This window comes from Mustela nigripes, chromosome 1 (assembly GCF_022355385.1).
Source record: "Mustela nigripes isolate SB6536 chromosome 1, MUSNIG.SB6536, whole genome shotgun sequence".
Taxonomy (NCBI): Eukaryota; Metazoa; Chordata; class Mammalia; order Carnivora; family Mustelidae; genus Mustela; species Mustela nigripes.
Window position 1 is genome coordinate 115,414,655 of NC_081557.1, and position 14,490 is coordinate 115,429,144.

Here is a 14,490-nt window from a genome sequence, read left to right on the forward strand (position 1 = left end):
TGTTCTTCTTCTCTTCGATCTGCCGATGGATTTTCAGGTGTTTGCAATCTTTAGATAAGCTATCTAGCTGATCTCTGGCTAGCCGAAGCAGTCTCAGCTTGCTACTTCTCCGCCATCTTGACTCCTCCCTCCTCATTTCCTTTTCTTAATATACTTTAGCTATTTTCTTTGTGGCAACAAAGGATATGGTTAATATCCTAAAGTTATAACACTATAATTCGAATTTATTTTTAGAAAGATTATATTTATTTATTTTAGAAAGACAGAGAAAACGTGTGTGAGCGCGCTCATGAATGGGGGAAGGGGCAGGGGAGAGAGAGAATCTTAAGCAGGCTCCAGTACAGAGCCCTTTGGGGGGCTCAGTCCCACAACCCTGAGATCATGACCTGAACTGAAACCAAGAGTCAGACATTCAACTGAGCCACCCATGCATCCCTATACCAGCCCAACTTTAATACACAAAACCTCTGCTCCTCTATAGCTCCATCCCACCTCTTTCAGCTATTAATGTCTTAAAAATCCCATCTTTATACATTGTGTGCCCCAAAACATAAACTGATAATTTTTTAAATGCATCAGTTTCTTTCTTTTTTTTTTTTTTTAATGCATCAGTTTCTTAAAAAATATAAAAAGCAAGATTTGGAGTTACAAACCAAAGTTACAATAATACTAGTTTTTAGCCTTAGAATTTTTCTTCTTTAATTATATAAGTTTTTTCATGTAGAAAACAAAAAGTACAATTACAAACCATTGTTATAATAATATTAGCTTTTATAATTATTCATGCAATTATCTTTATTTCTCAGTACAGCTTTGAGTTATTGTTATGGCTTCAAGTGTCTTTCCATTTTACCTTGCAGGACTCCCTTAAACATTTCTTTCAGGGCAGGTGCAGTAGTAACAAATTCCTTCAGCTTTTTTTTTTTTATCTTAGAATGTCTTAATTTCTCCTTTACTCTTGAAGGGTATAGAATTTTTTTGGATATAGGATTCTTGGTTGACAGGGATTTTTTCTTTTAGTACTTTGACTCTATCAGCCCAATGCCTTTTGGCCTCCAAAGTTTCTGACAAAGAATCTGCTTATAATCTTATTGACGGTCACTTTTATGTGATTATTTGCTTCTCTCTTGCTGTTTTCTAGATTATCTTTTTGGCTTTGGCATTTGAAAGTTTGAATATAATATGTCTTGGTGTGAGTCTCTTTGAGTTCATCTTACTTGGAGTTCATTGAGACACTCTGATGTCTATATTCATGTCTTTCTTCAAGTTTGGAAAATTTTCAGCCACTATTTTCTTTCTGCCCCTTTCTCTCTCTTCTCCTTCTTGGACTCCCACAATGTGTATGTTGGTCTACTTGATAATGTCCCACAGGTCCTTTAAGTTCTGTTCATTTCTCTTCAATCTTTTTTCTTTCTGTTCGTCAGATTCAATCATTTTCATTGTACATTCTTCCAATTCACTGATTCTTTCTTCTTCCTCTTTAATCTACCTTTGAATTCCTCTAGAGAATTTTTTATTTCATTTGTTGAAATTTTCAGCTCTAGAATTCCTTTTCATTTCTTTTCTCTTCTTCTTCTTTTTTTTTTTTTTTAGGTTTTGTATTTCTTTTTGCTATTTCTAGTTTGTTCATACATTGTTTTCTCAACTTTCTCACATCCTCCTTTAATTTTTTGAGCAGCTTTAAGATAGCTATTTTAAAGTTTTTGTCTAATATTTCTGTTATCTGGTCTTTTTTAGGGTCAGTTTCTTTCTTTCTTTCTTTCTTTTTTTTTTTTTAAAGCTTTCATTTATTTGTCAGAGAGAGAGAGAGAGAACACAAGCAGGCAGAGTGGCAGGAAGAGGCAGAGAGAGAAGCAGGCTCCCCGCTGAGCAAGGAACCCCATGCGACACTCAATGCCAGGATCCTGGGATCATGACCCGAGCTGAAGGCAGTGGCTTAACTGACTGAGCCACCTAGGCATCCCTTAGGGTCAATTTCTAAAGATCTATTTTTTTCTTTTGATCTTGCTTGTTTCTTTGTATGCCTTGTGTTTTGTTTTGTTGTTGAAAATTGAACATTTGACTCTAATAATGTGGTAACTCTGAAAATCAGATTCTCCTCCTTTTCCAGGGTTTACTGTTTTTATTGTTGCTGTTGTTGTTTTTATTGTATTTGTTTATTATTTTTGTTTTTGATTCTGTAGGCAGTCTCTGGGCCAAGATATAAATTTAAGGTCTTCTTAGATCTTTTCTAAGCCTTTCTCTGGGTGTCTGGTTACTTTCTGAGTTTCCCTATATATACAGTTGCTTTTTAATATTCTGGTCTTCACTGTCTGACTATGAGGGGAAAAGGAAAATAAAAGGGGTATAGAAAGAGTGCTAACCTTTTAAGTCTCCTGGATGTCATTTCACCCAGATGGGAAGAGATTTGCTTAATGGGGGAAGGTGCAACAACAATGGCTGCCTGCCTCTTTGTCTGCACCTCTGTGATCAGAAGCAGCAATCAATGATCAGAGCACAGATCCCTGATATTTGGAGGATAGGTCCCTTTTTGCCTATCATAGCTCCTGCAAGCTGTATGCAAGCTGCTTAAGGAGCATGTGAACAGCTGCCTGCCTCATGGCTGGGGGTGGGGAATGAGTAGCTGCTACTGTGCTAAGGCCCACAACTGAGACCAAAATTAACTGTCCAAGTCTTCCCCCAGACATTAAAAGCTTTCAGTATACTGTCCAGAGTTCCAAAATAGTTACATAAGACTAATTTCACCAGTGCCTAGTAGAGGGGACAGATGCTCAGTGCTTCCTACTCTACCATCCTTCCAGAATCCTTTAGGATTTTAAAAAATAGATTTCATTTTTTAGAACATTTTTTAAGTTCACAGCAAAATTGAGCAAAAGACAGATTTTCCATATACCCCCTGCCTTACATGCCCAGCTTTCTCCATTATCAATAGAGAAATGCCTCAAGATTTTAAATAACCACCAATAAAATGGGTAAAAACCATCTCTTAAGAAAATACCAATTGTTGTGTGGGAGCCTTTCAATGCTCTCCACAGCAGGCAAGTCTGGCCCTTTTAGGACCAGCGTTTGCATACCAGGGGGTGGCCTCAGTACCTAATAGGCAGAAACACTCATGGTTTCTTCTCTGTTTATGAGAAGTACAGGAATAACAACAATACTGACAACTCAGAGTCATTCTGCCACTTTCTGTCAGTGACTCTACCATTTACCTAGTTTTCTAGTAGTCATCTTTCAGAATGACTTTTCCTACTTAAATCTTTTTTTTTTAAATTTTTGTAGAAGATTTTATTTCTTTATTTGAGAGAAAGAGAGATAGTCAGAGCATGAGCTAGAGCCAGGGAGAGGGAGAAGCAGGCTCCCCACTGAGCAGGGAACCTGATGCAATATGGGGCTCCATCCCAGGACCCTGGGATCATGACCTGAGCGGAAGGCAGATGCTAACCTGACTGAGCCACCCAAGCACCCCAAGGATTCTTTATTTAAATAGTTGCAAAGTTCTAAAGATTCGTTCACTGTAGCATCTTAGCATGTCTATTCTCACTCCTACTACTCTATTTCAGATCCTTGTATGTGGATTCTGGTCTCATATGAGTCTCCTAAATAATTCTCTCCCTTGACAGACACTCCTTCCTCCCGTAACATGGCTACTAGATGTATCATCCTAAATCACAGCTCAGAGTATCTCATCCTTCTGCTAAGAAAAAAAGAAGCTGACAACTTCCCAAGTGGAACCCTAGAAATTGCCTGGGGCAGTCGCTAGGTTCCTGCGGTCCTCTCCCAAAGTATAAGGTCCTAGGTCTTGAATGTTTATTTTCGTTTGGGATGCCATTTCCTCAAAATGATGCCTTCTGAGGCTGTTTTATAGCAAGAGTTCTGTTTTATAACAATCTATAAGAAAATAATAGTCTAGAACTCTCCAGTCTTCACCGCAAAAAAAAGGCCTTTGTCTGCTTTCATTAAGTTGTTGTCTAGCGCCACCTTGTGTTAGAACTAAATAGTGGCTCTAGAGACAAACCACCCGCTGTACACATTTCATATTGCAGAACTTTAGCAGAAAGGTAATTTAGAGATTATTTAGACCGCTGCCTCATTTTATAGATTAGTAATTCATTCAGGATTTGGAGGAAGAACTGAATCCAGATTTCTTGAATTCCATGCTTCTCAATTTTCTAACACAGTCTCATAGCCTTTTCAACCTCCAACAGAATTGGGCCAGAGTGATGATGCCACCTTTGGAAGAAGACAAAAACATAATAATTGATTCCTTACCATAATCCTGTTATTATAATAAATACATTTAGAAATATCTCATTTATTCTTTACAGGTAGTCTGTACTTATTTCTGTTTCACAGATGGACAAGCTACGATTCAGAGATGTTGAGGAACTCATTAAAGTTATATTGTATTATTTGTTCGCAAATATTCATTCCCTCTTTGCCCTTGCATACTTCTGTGTACAAGCCAGAGAGATACTCTCCTGTCCGTATTGACTTGGGGCTTGGCCAATTCAACTTTCTTAGGTCAACAGAATATGAATGTACTTGATATCTGCCACATGTGAGCAGAAGCTTTAAGTTTTGTGGTCTGACTAGGTATATTTCAGCCTTGCCTCCTCGGTGAGAGCAACATAGCTTAGAGAGTGTCTGTTGCTTCAGTTGTGGCTTCTGGAACGAGATGATACATGGAGCTGAGCTAAAGCCAGATGAGCTGACCCGTCAGAGTTGAGGCTGACCCACAGCCTGCAGCCCTCATAAAACATGAGCAAAAAATAAATATTTGTTTTGTAAGCCCATTGGGAATTTGGTTACTGCAGCAAAAGCTGACCAATACCAGGTTTGAACACAAATCGGACTGACTTGAAAATCTCTCTGGAAACTATGTAAAAAAGAACCCTGCTCCTGGGGTGATGTTTAATTTAACTAATTTAAGAACCTATGTGTTAGGTCTTAAGTTGCTGAGGTTCTCACCTCCTTCAAGTCTGCTTCATTCTACTCTCTGACACTTCGTCTGAACATCTGACTTAATTTTGCAAATTGCTTCTCTGGCTCTGACTTTGCAGTGCTTTTGATTCCCTTTACCTGATTTATCTTTTCTTCTTTTAAAATCACTCATAACAGTGCTTTTATTTACCTTCCAAAATACTCTACAATTTATTTATGAATGTAGGTTAGATGTCTCCCCCATTGAATTTTAAGAGGGAAGGTTTTTTTGTTTTTGTTTTTGTTTTTTTTAAATCTCTTTTACTGTCCTTCCTTAGACAGTGCCTGGTACTTATTTGTTAAATGAGTGCATGAAAATGTGAAAGTACTTCTGAAAGAATGGTAGATGTTGTATTTTAAGAAGATGACCAGTAGAGGTCAGAGATGAGTCCTTTAAATACCTTGTTAGACCAGCAACCAGTTTTATATCTGTGTTTATACAAGGATCTGTTCACCCTGGATGTCTCAGGAATTAGTGTTGCTTGCTACATAATCAATATAATGGTGGCAATTGGCATATATCATGAAAACCACTGAAAGGTAAAAGCTGATAATGCCTCGGATTGGTTTCTCCCCCATATATGACCTAGTCTTGAGAGCCAAGTGTGGGGAACGGCGGTGGGGGGGGCAGGTGGGAGCAAATAGAAATAGAAAATAGGATGCAAGGGGCTTCTGGGTGACTCGGTTGGGTGCTGGATTCTCGGTTTGGGCTTAGGTCATGATCTCATGGGTCTGTGGCATCAAGCCCTGAGATGGGCTCCCCAGTTGGCAGTGGGGAGTATGCTTGAAGATTCTCTCCCTCTGACCCTCCCCCACATATGTGCACTCTCTCATTCTCTCTCTCTCTAACTAAATCTTAAAAAGAGAGAGAGGTAAAAAGGATGCAAGATGGAGCAGAAAGTGTTAGTTTCAAGGTTATGTTTCTTTATATAAATTGCTTGTAAATAAAAGTTACATTTGGTCAAACAGCCAGAGAAGATAGCAAATGCTTATTTTCAATGACAAAGCCATTGCCTAGATTAAGAACACAGCTTTCCAGAAGTGTGTATGTGTGTGTGTGTTTATGGATACAGCCCATTAATACTAGAACACTTGACTGACTTTTCCTCTCCTCTTTTACAGCACAAAATGGCAAGCTAAGAATCACAAATCATGTTGCTGCCAGAGTGTGTTTTAATCTCCCTGGCTTAATAGCTCAGGCCTAAATGTCACAGTATGCATCTGCATAGAGGAAGGGTTTAAAGAGGTCAGAGATGAGTCCTTTAAATACCTTGTTAGACCAGCAACCAGTTTTATATCTGTGTTTATACAAGGATCTGTTCACCCTGGATGTCTCAGGAATTAGTGTTGCTTGCTACATAATTGGATTGGAAGCAAATCATTTTCTACAGTTTGCATATTGGTCTGATTGATTAATTCAAGGATGAGAATTTGTGGAGGAAGGAAATTTGCTGTTATTGGTTACCTCCCACAGGTCAGGTCTTGTGATAAGTAGTTCTACTTGTTAGCTCACTCACTCTGTGAAGTAAACAATGTCAAAGATAGCACCTAGAATTTAGTAGAAGCTCGGTACTGAATATATGAATGAGTAATCACTTTTAGGCAAAGGAGCTCTTTCTCTGTTTTGCTTTAGTTTATCTGAGAGGGTTGATTTGTTGTGTTTCCTTGATAGAACTAAATCCAACTTAAACCCGGGATGTGGGTACATTTATCTTCAGTGTTCCTCTTTTGTTACGTGTGTCCATTTCAGGGCACTGGAAAATATGCATACAGTGTGGTTCACTAAGATACTGAAAGGCAGGCATGGATAAAAAGCTAAATTAATTGGATGTTAATTCTGGTCCTGCCATGAAACATTTCCTTTCCCATAGATTCTGCACAATGAAAATAATAATTACATAATTTCCACCTTTCCTACTTTACAACATATCCTGAGATAAATATGAGATGCCATATATGAAAGGTTTTGAGGTGACTAAAATTTGGGGGGCATAGATGGGGGCCTGATGAAAATTTTTCTATGATGTCCTTTGTGGAGGGAATATGGCGATGCTCTGGCTGTCTTTGTCTAAATGAGGGGATGAGCAAATCAGAACAATAATCTCAAGATCATATATCACCTATACCTCTTCTGCCTTTAGGGGTGGTGTGGATTTCCAGACTGAAGAACTCCACTGGGTTTGAATATTAGAGATGAAGGTTTTCTTGAGTTTTGTGTTGGTCAATAGCCAGAAAACATAATTTTTTTCTGAGGCTTGTTGGCCAGATACATACAAAGGTAGATTCTCTTAAGATGGTTATATGAAAGAGAATACACAAACTACTCAAAAATATTTTTAGTAGGGGGCAGGTCGGATGGGCAGATGGGCCAGAGTGGCCACTGGAAGAGTTTTCTCTAAGAGTTTATGGAGGTTCATTCTCACTCCAACAGAAGTGAAAAAGAACTTTCTTCCTCTTCTCTCTCCCTTCCTCCTCCATTGCACTGAGAGCTCTAGTTGACTGTTAAGCATGTAATATATTCATTGCAAGCCTAATCACCACAAAGAATGTAAAGATGCCAAGTACACATGAACAAATTAGAGGTTCTTAGTCAAATCCAAACAAATATATACCTGATAATGGCTTTGGCTGAAATATATTTTTATGTTTTATAGCATGTTCACATTTGCCAGTGGTTAGCAAAGATTAAGCTTGCCAAACTTTAATGTGGTACAAATGCCATGTTCAAGGCAAAGTAAGTGGACTGTTACAGGATCTGGCAAATCAAAAGCATTATCAACAGCTGTGGTTTTCATATGCTTTGTGAGACTGGAATAATAAAGCACATGTGCATTTAGAGTGGGTATTAATTCTCACATTAATTTTTTTTTAAAATATGACTTATGCTCACTGGTAGTTTCATATGGTATTAAGTTATAATCAACTTCTGGTTAGATATGGTAATAACCAGAAGGCAAAATTGATTGGGTTTTAATTAATTAACTAATTAGTTAATTAAGGATTTATTGAGAGACTACTGTGTTCAGGGTCAATCCAAGAGCTTTACATGTGGAAGAGGAATTCTTCCTTTGGGGGTGCTTGTGTGGCTCAGTCAGTTAAGCATGTGTCTTCTGCTCAGGTCATGATCTCTGGGTCCTGGGACTGAGCCCCTTGGCGGGGTCTCTCCTCAGTGGGACTCTGCTTCTCCCTCTCCATACCCCCAACTTGTGCTATCTCTTGCTCTCCTTAGCATTCTCTCTCTCAAATAAGTAAAATATTATTATTATATATATTTTTAAAGAATACTTCCTTAGGTCTAGCTATCAACACTCCTGCGCCATCACTTCCATGCCAGTGGGGGCAGGGACCCCAAGCTAAAAGTTCTCCCCAGGTAAGGTTGCCAGAGTTCACAAATAAAAATACAGAAAGTCCAGCTAAATTTGAATTTCAGATAAAGGAGGGGGGCTGCAAAACAAAACAGTGAAAGTATATTCCAAATATTCGTGGGGTGGAGGGTACTTACATTAAAATTATTTATTGTTTATTTGAAATTCCAATTTGACTGGACTTTCTGTAGTTTATCTGGCAACCCTATCTGGGAGGCTTCCTGCGCTGCGGCTGTGGGAGTGAGCCACAAACCCGGATGTCCTCCAGCTTCTCCACACCCGTGCAGGTGTTTGAGGTTCTGCCCAAGGCAATGAGCACAGAGAACAAAAACACTGCTGTATGACTTCCTCTTCTCCTCCCCTTTCTCACTCGGACTTTCAACTTCCTCCACCTCATATCCTCTTCCTCATTACTCCAGGTATATGTAAAACTCTATAATCTCGTCAGTCAGTCATTGGGTTTGCGAAAAAACCACCTGGGTTTCACAGATTACTATCCGGCTGCAGATTTAGAGGTCCTATTTGGATGTTAGCAACTAAATACTCTTTAAATCATTTTGTGTTCCAGCTCCATTACTGTATCTCCTCCCCAACTACTTGATAGATAAATGGCTCTGAGAGGATACCAAGGAATGCAAAAGAGAAATCCATACTGATGTATTTATGAGGGGAGAAATTTTGTCTATTAAATTATACCTATATTTTAGCTTCTTGTCTGTCTTTTCCCTTTCCTCCCACTCCAATCTAGAATTTTTTTAAAAGATTTTATTTATTTATTTGACAGAGATCACAAGTAGGCAGAGAGGCAGGCAGAGAGAGAGAGGGGGAAGCAGGTTCCCTACTGAGCAGAGAGCCTGATGTGGGGCTCGAACCCAGGACCCTGAGATCATGACATGAGCCGAAGGCAGAGGCTTAACCCACTGAGCCACCCAGGCACCCCCCAAATCTAGAATTTAATCTCCATGAGAATATGGACCTTGCCCTGGGAATATTAAAACAATACCAGGCACATAGTAGCCACCTAGAAAGTATATGTTGGGTGAATGAACAAACTTGCATTTTCCAGTGAGGAAAACGAGACTTAGGAAGTTAATTGGCCCAATTTGCACAGCAGAGCTGGGCCTCATATGTAGATCTAACCAACTGGTGAGCCCCAGCACTTCAAAATTTAATCTGAAAAAAGGAAAAGTAAAAATTATATTTCTTTAGTTCTTTAGCTGAAAAATGGAAACTTTCCCATAATAGCAACAACAACAACACCAAAAAATTTAAAAGAAATAAAGTCTCAAAAGCATAAAACTATTATGTTTATATAATACTATTTTCTGATTCTACAATAACCAATAAGCTCTGCTCTACTCCCCAGAACAGAGGAGTGATCTGAGGGTCTGATATAAATGCTCTGATGTTGAGGTAATGATTTCTTGGGCCGCAGGTAACACTTACAATGCCTTTGTGTGAATTAGAAAAGGATGCTCCTTTTGCTAACAAGGCACAGAACAACTCCATGGCAGACAGCTTGGTAGGGGGAATGCAGCCTGAAATTCAGTCCCCATTTGCCACGTTGGCCAGACACCTTCATGGAGTGGACAATCCACCCCTCCATAGGCAATAGCTCCTTTCTTGGCATAGCTGGCCATTGGTCTAGAGTTTGGCTGGAGGAGCTGTTACAAGTTGGGAAATTCTTCTTTCCTCTCAGATCTTTGTTTTTTAACCACTTGCCCTCTGGGTATCTTACTGCGTGTCCCTCCCAACTTGAAATGGGGCTCTGTCCCAGGAAAATTAATCAAAGATTTCCTTGTATTCCCCATATCCAACCTCAATTAGTCAGGAAAGGACAAAGTCTCCCACCATCCTAATGCCCTCCCACTCATAACTTTCCAATTGCCAATTAATGTCCAGAGCAAGGTGACTGATGCCCTTAGCACCAGTGAATAATCTTGCCTTTCCCAGACCAGGTCAATGGTTCTTCTACATCTTAAGCTTTCTGTAGTAACTCCTGAAACATAGTGAAATGGTCTTCAGCAAGTTCTTCTCAGGAAAAACAATATAGAGATACTTTGACTATACCATTTTAGGTATAGTCTTTAAGTCCATATACAATGTGTGTGTTTGTGGGTACTTTCTTAGATACATGGATGAAAAAAAGTAGCTAACAACTTAAATTTGGAGACAGTGTGATATAGAGGAAAGGACCCAGGCTTTCGAGCAAAGCAGAGCTTTGTTAAATGACAGCCCAGCTCTTACTGCCAGTGTGACTTTGGGTAAGGCCTTTAATCTTCCTAGTCCTCAGTCTCCTTGTTTACAAAAAGAGCCTAAGACTTAAATTGTAGGGTTGTGCTTCAGTTTTCCAGGGCTGCTATACAACAGTACCACAAACGAGGTGTCTTAAATGGCAGAAATTTATTCTCTCACAGATCTGGAGTTTGCAAGTTTGAAATTGAGGTATTGACAAGGTTGAATCCTTCTGAGGGCTCTGAAGGAAGGATGTGTCTCAGGACTTCCTCCTCAGACTGTGGATGTCTATCTTTATATTCACGTGGTGTTCTCCCCATATGTGTGTCTCTGTGTCCAAATTTCCTCCCTTCCATAATCATACTCGTCCTAATGGTGAGAACCCATCCTAATGACCTCACTTTAACCCACTTATCCCTGTAAAGATCCTATGTTCAAGTAAGATCACACTTTGAGGTCCTAGGAGTTACGATTCTAATGTATCTATTTGGAAGGAATCCAATTCAACTCATAACAGGTTCCTAAAGGAATGAAATATGGTAACTTATATAAAGTACCTAATGGAAATCTTTGGTTGTGAGAAGTACTTAAGTAGCAATTGTATACTTACTATTGATAGTTTTACCTTTTGTTCTTTGTGATGATCTTATAAATACACGGTTACTCTCTGGGATTAATAGACCTATAAAGAGAGGGTCTATATGGGGAAAATGTATGAATATATAGTATATGTCAGATATAAGAATCAATTATTGAGAAGAAAAGGCTTTATATTTATGCATGTATTTGGGGTGGAGCTGGGAAAGAGCAGGGATATAGGTAGATGGTGAATGAAGGGCATAGAATTTAATTATCCAGATTGATTGATTTTGAATTGATTAACGCTGGGTTCTACCTCACTTTGAAAACAGAGTTAAAGGGAGATACAGAATGAAAGTTTACCCTTGAACAATATAATTTGTGCCAGAAACAGTCTGAATTATTATGTTTGTAGAGCAAACAGAGTCATTAGAGAATCTGCCACATTCTGATGACAGGAAAACACAGAATATAATTTTTCTACAAACAGCATTAGTTGGAAAATGTTTACTATAGTAACATTTTCAAGTCTCTATGGGATTTAAAAGTGATATATTTTCTGTGCACATTTGGTTTTAGAGTGTTATTTGAAGAGAAATTTTCACTGTTAATAAAACTAGAAAGGAGAAAATTATATTTGCTCTTTCATGAAGAGAGACATCTCGTTTGATCTTGAACTTTTCCCTTCAGGATATCCTCCATGGCGGCTGGGTAACTAAGACAATGCAGTGGAATGCCTGGCTGAGAGGGTGAGTCTTCAAGAAGATGAAGGGTTATTATGTAAGAATCTGGTCTCCATTAAGAGTAGAACAAGAGGAAATATGTTTGATTTGCAGAAGGAAGAATTTAGGCTAGATCCAAATACTCTCTGTATTGGTAATCAGTAAAATAGATGCCCAAGAAAGGCTAAGTAATACCATTCTTAAGAAGATCTGTAAAATTATGACAGCAATTGCATTGTTAACAGTTTTCAAATTCATAAGGACTTATGGATATTCTATCCAGCATATGAGATTTGCATTACCCTAGGCAATTTTTCAAAATAATTCTTTTCTAAATAATCTTACTCAGTGTGTGTGTGTATATATATATATATATATATATATTTAATGGATGGTTGAGTTTGATTAAATTGATCAATTTGGAAGTTAATTTTAGAGTTATTAAGACATGGTCTTATAATTTTCCCACTCAAAGATTTCCATTTAAGTCAAGCCAAAGAAAAATTGAAAATGGAGAGAGTTTTAAATCTTAGATTTAAGGTCTAAATCCTGATTTTCCCAGGAAGAGCATAGATTTCTTTGCAGATAAGAAATCTCCCCTCCTGGGCACCTGGGTGGCTCAGTGGGTTAAGCTGCTGCCTTCAGCTCAGGTCATGATCCCAGGGTCCTGGGATCAAGTCCCGAATCGTGCTCTCTGCTCAGCGGGGTGCCTGATTCCTGTCTCTCTCTCTCTCTCTGCCTGCCTCTCTGTCTACTTGTGATCTCTCTCTGTCAAATAAATGAATAAAATCTTTAAAAAAAAAACAACAAAAAAAGAATCTCCCTTCCTTCCCTTTCTGTCTTTCTTTCTTCTTTCTCAAAGCTGATTCCAAAGAACCTTTCTCATAAGGAAGCATTCATTATATCTGTTTTGTTTTGGAGAGTACCAGAAAGCTTAGGAACAATATTTGTGAGAGGTGTACAGAAAGGGGTGCTGCACTCTCCATATTGTTTCTGTTGATAGAGGCCAGCAGATAACTGCAAAATCTTTTCATTTTGCCTAAGAAGATATAAGTCTATAAGGGATCAAAAGTGGTTACCAAGCAAATCCGTTTTCAGAAGTGACTTCTTCTTGACTATTCTGGATTTATTTTTTTACCAGTCTTGTTTTTTTGTTTGTTTGTTTTGTTCTGTTTTTGTTTTTGTTTAGGATTCCATTTATTTATTTTGACAGAGAGAGATAACAAGCAGGCAGAGAGGCAGGCATAGATAGTAGGGGAAGCAGGCTCCCCGCTGAGCAGAGAGCCCCATGCGGGGCTCTATCCTAGGACCCTGAGACCATGACCCAAGCTGAAGGCAGAGGCTTTAACCCACTGAGCCACCCAGGTGCCCCTTTACCAGTCTTGTTAATAATGTGTTTGAGTTTTAATGGCTATGAAAGTACAGGAGACACATTTTTGGGTCTATGAAGGGCAGAAATTTGGATCAAAGACTGTAAAGAACACTTGAATGACTTTATCTGTGAAAGAGAACTGAAAATGTTTAGCTTCTCCCAAAGGGAGGTTTAAAGCAAATTCTTTTGTTTAGCCTGATCTAATGGGGAAGGGGGAAAGGAAGAAAATCCTGAGACTATGAAGAAAAATCTGAAGACCTCAGGCTCCCCTCACGCAAATTTGAGGTTTGAATTTACACCTTCTGAAAGGCCTACATTCTCTAACAAATAAAAACAATCTCAGGCTAATAACAATACCCGTGCCCTCAATAAAAATAACTAAAAGTCTTCTCTAGAAATACATATTTTCAACACTGCACAGGACTCTCTAGATAAAGTGCCACCAAACACGAACTCACAGTTCTAAATTACAAGGAACATGAAGCAGCAATCCAGAATCCTTAATAGTAATCATAATCAATTTCTTAGACCCTAAAAACTTCAGAAATAGATGACAAAAATTTAAAACTATTAAGGAGAAGAAACAAACACTATTAAAATATTTATTAAGGGTAACTTTTTCTGGCCTATCAAGGGGTTAATTTGTGTGTTCTTTTGCAGGATGTTTTACTTATGAAATAACCCAGGACCAGAGTTCTGCTTATGGGTAAGAGGGGACTCCATGTTATTTTCAGAATATTCGTTCTTATGAGTGCCGGGTCTCCATGAGCAAGCCTCACTGGGAAGGGGCACAGCTGCTAGCCTTCAACTCCAGGCCAGTGTGCAAAGGGAAGTTCGAATTTGTATTCCAGCTGAAGTCAGGTTTGGAAAGCAGAGTAATTCCAAAAGGGTGGAAAGAGTGAGAACCAAATAAAAGAGAAGCAAGAGAAAACCAGTGAATTTAGGAGGTGAAGGTTGTGGTGTTCTTTAAGGCAAGAGAATACAAATGGGAGATGGAACCCTTTGTATGTCACCTTCAAAGGGGACTGCGATTTGGGGCAAGATTCAGAAATGTTGTTTTGGTTATGAAGTGAAGCCAGATACAGTGAAAGAAATGTAATTTCAGAAGGAGAATGTGTCTGCTAAGATGTGAATAAGAGATCTTATTTTATTTTATTTTTAAAAAAGCTTTATATTTAAGTAATCTCTATACCCAACATGGGACTCAAACTTACAACCCTGAGCCAGACAGGTGCCT

General features: G+C 38.7%; 1 long non-coding RNA gene across 1 annotated transcript in view; it reads left to right on the forward strand.

Moving 5' to 3' along the window:
* Positions 1-14,490, forward strand: part of LOC132013478 (uncharacterized) — an 84,721-nt gene that overhangs the window by 48,847 nt on the left and 21,384 nt on the right. The window contains exons 4-5 of the long non-coding RNA XR_009403015.1: positions 11,850-11,908; positions 13,914-13,959. This is a non-coding gene — a long non-coding RNA (uncharacterized LOC132013478). The remainder of the gene's footprint in view (positions 1-11,849; positions 11,909-13,913; positions 13,960-14,490) is intronic.